Below are 6,000 nucleotides of genomic sequence, written 5' to 3' on the forward strand. Positions count from 1 at the left end.
TCATAACTTAACGTGGCTCAAATGTTGTGCAATAAGTGAGACCCAGTAGTAATGGCAGCATTATATTCCTACGCGTCAGCAAAAATTTGATGCGCCTGGTGTTATGTTACATCCGGTGGTAGCGGGCCACGAGTGGTTTTATTGTTGAGTCAGCAGAACGTGTCTGATCACCTTGAAGACATCGGAAGCGGTGGGGGGAGGGGGTCAATGGATTTGTCACGTTGTTTCTTGATGTATGCTAACCTAACACGTGCGTATGTTTGTGTGTGTGTGGAGGAAATGCGCGCGCAACCATTGCCTATGATTCAAAGACATGAAGAAATGATTTAAAGATGGCGCCGAAGGTGCTTTACCCCGAAAGTTTAGCGGCTAAGGTTATTGCTCTGTAAAACAAGAGGCGTCGAGGGTTCGATTCCTGGTAGAGTCAATATTGATTGATTGATAGATTGAGTTAGTTTTTTTAAGTCCGTTTTATGCACGGCAAAACTAATCAGGATTGGAGCTACAGTTGAAAAGTGGTGATTCGGACCACTATGTGCCTCCACCGAGTATCGAACCTGGGACCCCTTGATTACAAGGCGACGATGTCAATATTGAATGGTCTCGATTAGCCTGTGTGTAAATAAAGGCAACAAAATGGTTGAGTTCGAAAATCGAGTTGGGTTAGTGGTTAATGTTGTCATCTGGCAATGAAGAGGTCGCGGGTTCGATTCTCTAGGTAGTTAAATTAGGCCAATTGTTTAGTCCCGCCATTATAGGTCCTCGATTAGTCCATCTGTGCATAAATAGTGTTTGAATAAAATCAATATGGCGGCCTTGGGTTAGTGGTTAATGTTGTCGCCTGGTAATGAAGAGGTCGCGGGTTCGATTTTCTAGGTAGTTAAATGAGGCCAATTGTTTTGTCCCGCCATTATAGGTCCCGATTAGTCCATCTGTGCTTAAATAGTATTTCAATAAAATCAATATGGCGGCCGCGTTTTGTGTTTAGCGGCGGCGGCGCGGCGCGGGGCGGGGCGGCGGAGCGGCGCGGCGCGGGAGGTGTTTTTTTTATTCCGCGAGATGTTTTAACCAAGTGGTTGAGGGTTCGATTCCCAATGTTGGTGAAAATTGGATATTCAATTGTATTTGTTTAAAAGTTCCGATTAGCTTTTTGTGCACAAAGAGAAAATGAACTAATTGGAAATAGGATGTTTATGCTGTAATGAAAAGGTCCCGGGTTCGATTCACAATGTCAAATTGGCTGATAATGATGTTGTTTTTAAAATAAAATAAAAAAGAAGTGTGTTGAGTCCCTATTAGTATTTATGCAGGAACAGATATTAAAAAATCAAAACAAAATGGCTGTGACTGGTGTTTAGTATTCGAAAGGTTCCAGGTTCGAGTTCCTAGATATAATTTTTTTTTTTTAGTTTACAGAATTAGTCCCCATTTATTGCGTTTTGGCGAACACGTCCTCCCCCTTTGTGGCATTTGGACATGTTGGAGATATACATAGAAAGTGTTGTCAAAGTGGCTAATAATGATTTTCTGTTTAAATAAAAAAGAAGTGTGTTATCAGTCCCGATTAGCACGAACAGATATTCAAAAAGCAAAACAAAATAGCTGATATTGTTGTTTAGTATTCAAAAGGTTTTGGGTTCCAATGCTGGCAAATTTGCAGAATAACATTGATTTGTTTAAAAAGTGAGTTACTATTCCCGATTATTTTTGATACACAAATAGAAAATGGGGTGATTTTGGAGTTTTGCAACCAAGGGGTTAATGTTGGCGTTTTTTTAACGCAGTCCCGATTAAACGTAATGCATAAAGCTGTTTCAACGAATATCGAACCTGGAACCTTTTGATTACAATGCAAAGACTTTACCACTAATGTATGCTATGTTTTAAAACCAAAAATAAATAATAGTATCGAATTTTTTTAAAAAAAAATGCGTTACCAGTCTCGATTAGCCATTATGCACAAACAGATGTGTTTTGAAACCAAAGGGGGGTCGAGGGTTCGATTACAACTGGGTATGTGTGTTGAGAAAACTAAAGGTCAACAGGCATGGAAAGTTTTTATTCGCCATCTCAAAATAAGTTTTTGGGCTTGGTACAGGTAGCTTTTTGTAGAAAGCCCCACAACGACATCAACGTGGCTACCATCTGTGGGGGCCTCTTTTTTTTTTAAGTTGGAGAGGGGCACAAAGCCGTTTGTACCATACAACGTTGCACCGAAGAACCAACTTGTCAACTAGTCACTCACTCCATCATTAAAGTGCACAACATAATATCAGATTTGCACTGATAATAAGTAAAAAAATTATAGCGGCTGCATAATTATATTTCAATGACAGCAAATGGTTTCAAATGAATGGTTTTCACTTTTATTTTTTACTAAGTAACAGATTTGGTAATGAAAAGCTTTAACATTTGCATATAATATGAGATTTGTTTTGGTATCCAGTTTGTATGTTGACCAAATCACAGATATACTATTACTAAGGATAGCATTAACTTAATCTAATAAAAATATATTCCACTGCATTACAAAATTAACTCATTCTGTTTTCTGTTGTTTGAATCCATATGGTAAAGTCTCGAAATTTGATGCACATCTTTTTCTTTTGGTATATACCACCTGAAAAACCCTTATTTCCGGCTTACTAACAACGGAATGTGTTTTTGTGCGTACAATTTTATTCGAGTTGAGTAAAGTTAAAGAGGAGGTGTTGTTGAGAATAGCATTGGTGAGTGATTCGAAATTGATTGTGCTGCTGTTTTTATGGTTTAGACATATGCCTTTCACCTTGCAAACAGTAGTAACATTAGTATTGTCTGGATTTACTACCTCAAATGCATAACTTTTCGGCCCACTGGATGAAAATGCTCTGATATAAGCATTTTTCCCATAGAGTTCTAGTTCATTTGTTAACTCCCCTAGGTAGTCTCCAACAGGCAGATCAACATCACCTGGCCTTTGAATATAAATAACACTATCGGTATCATAGTACAATACATTTTCGCCTAATGTATCCAAATATTCATAAAGCTCTAATCGTGCATGTGTTGTAGTGTATGCTGCAATAACTACATTTACAGTCGATAATGGAAGTGCAGATTCTTCGAGATATTGCCACTGAACAATCAACATATCTTCATTTATAGGTATAACTTGATGTACTTCAACATTGGGATTTTCTAGTTTATCGAAAAAATCCTTAGGATTGTTGATAATACTAACTTGACCAGGGTTTTCTCTCTGTCCAAATTTACCCCAAAATGAATTCAGCATAAGTTTTGCTAAGCTTCGTAATCCAGGATTAGCACATATTCTGTTTTCATCCAACAACACACCCTCCTTTTCAAAATAGTCAGCTATGTATTTTTTTTTGGATTCTTCATCAATACACCACAATGGCCAGCCGCTTGCTTCAACTTTTGCTTTGAGAAATGTATTGATGCACTCTGCAAAAACACCACCTGATTTTTTTGCAGGATCATATTGTTCAACATTATATTCCCATACCTCATGTAATTCTAAAATTTTGTATTTCTTTTGAACTGCCTTCTGAACTTCATCCACAACCCAGGTTCCAGTTATAGCTCTTTCCCTAGCAGTATGGTTACATTCCGCCTGGTTTATTTCATCGGCACAAGTTCTACATAGAGGGAAAGTTAATTTTGAATTGGTTCGATATGGTAACACAGGATGGTACAGATCTCTCGGTGGAAGTATTGTTGCTTTGACAAGTCCTTCAAAAGAATAAATATCGGGGCATTCTTCCCCAACATAAATTTTCACCGGATGGCCAACTGGAAACTTTTTAACTTTGCAACAATAAGGGTACAGGCTACATACATCCTTATATTGAATTGTTTCATTTTCTTTCACAGTGTAATGTAGTTTGGTAGCATTAGTTCTACCACCATAAAACGCCTCCCGGGGAATTATGGGGGCTTTAATTGATAACGGATGTTTTTCAACATAATGTTTCATGGTTTTGTTATTTCTCAACTGCTGGTGAAATTCGCACCCCCACATCTCATGGACAATGTAGTTAAGTGCTTTTAATCTGGTAATTTTATTTTCTGTTCTTTCATACCGAAAAGACAAAGTATCATATGGGTCATCATGAAGAGGTTCTGTACGTGAAGTAGGGAAACATTTGACACAACCATGTGTTCTGCATCCTTGATATTCAAATACATGCTCTTGCCCCTTTTGATCTTTAAAATATCCATCTACTTTCAAATTTCCTCCAACTTTTACTTCTGGTCCTCTGGCTGCATGTTGGATTTCGATTTTATGTTTTTTTTCCTCCCATACCAACCATTGAATAGCCTCTATAGACTGAATATCACACCATCTGTATCCGTTTTTAGGAATAATTCCTATATGTTCTGCTTTCAAAAATCTTTTACGGAATACTTTATTACAAGCTGAAGCGATGGTGATGGCTTCCAATAATGGGTTCACTGTTGTTTCTTTTTCAAAAGTGGTCATGAATTTCAAACAGGCAGCACGTAGTACATTAACATCTTCTACACAGTATTTTCTCAACTCCTTCTGCATATCGAAAACTACCCCTGTTTTCTGTTGTTCACTATGCCATTCCAAAAAACTGGTTCTCTGATTCTCCATCATAGAATCAACAGCGTAAAATTCAGTACCAGGGATACATCCGACATATTCTTTATTTTTCAAAGTATTAAAAAAATGAGGAAAATACCCTTTGGACATTGGGAGATCAAATGCTTTCGGTAATTTGTTGAGCGCCATTGGAATAAAGTTGAGAGAATCTATGAAATGGATATTGTGCATCTTCAAAGATAATATTTTGGCTCCATTCATGATCACAGACGGTGTCCATTTCATTTTTTCGATCATAGTTTGTAGTACAAAGTGCGAATCATACCCTCTACTATTGTGTGCAATACATACAATATTGTTAATTTTGGTGCGGTGAGCTGAAACAAATTGCAGAAAATTGTAAACAGGTTCTGTACTATCAAAAATGTGCTGTCTTTTTCCGCATACACTGCACCATTGAGACATATCTTTGTTCTCAATGCAATTATAGCATACATTTTGGCACACCAAAAGATTTGGAATATGCAGAAATTTGTTTTCAGTGCCTTCTAGTTTTGTGTCCTGCCTCGATTCAATATCGTAGAAAACAAGCATTGCTTTTTTTGATATAAGAGAAGATATTTGTTTGCTATAAATTTTTTGGATGTGACATAGATGTTCAGATGGTACCATATTTTTACAGCTGACACAGAATTTCTCTCCACATATATGAGGATTTCTGTTTGTACGGATAGCATACGCTTTCAGGCATTTTTCACATTTTACTGTCTGACAAAGAGAGTTTTTTCTATTGTAACATGTTTTATGATTATTGTAACATTTTTGACCATAGAAAAATCTGTTACAATCAGTGCACTTTATTTTGGTTTCTGAAACAGTACATTTTTGCTTTTCTTGGCATTGTGAACAAACAGCTGTACAGGATCCTAGATGTCTAGAAACATGATCATATTTTTTATGGCAAGTTTCACAATAGAAATTAGCGGAGAATGCAGCTGTAAGAGATGTTATAACATTAAAATGGTTGTTTATGTACACCAAATTTAAAGTTTCGCGCCTAGGTAATAAAGGACCTTCATATATCACATCACTCCCGGAAAATCCATTATATACGGTAATCTTGAAATCAGATAAATAGTCCTGAAATTTTTGAATTTCGGTAGTTCCTCCACCACCATTCAAATTTTCCCCAGCTTCTCTGCACAGTTTATCCACTTCTTCTTCCATAACACATTTATGTTGTCTAACATATTGATAACGTTTTTTAGGTTCATTTTTGTAAACATTAATACCTCTTGCCACAACCAACGCATAAGCCAAACACCTGCTATCGGAATTTTTAATAGTTATAATTCCTTTTTTTAGTTTACAGAATTCTTCCACATTCATTGCATTTTGGCGAACACGTCCTCCCCCTCGTGGCATTT

Source organism: Lepisma saccharinum, chromosome 24 (genome assembly GCF_977018435.1).
Source record: "Lepisma saccharinum chromosome 24, izLepSacc3.1, whole genome shotgun sequence".
NCBI lineage: Eukaryota > Metazoa > Arthropoda > Insecta > Zygentoma > Lepismatidae > Lepisma > Lepisma saccharinum.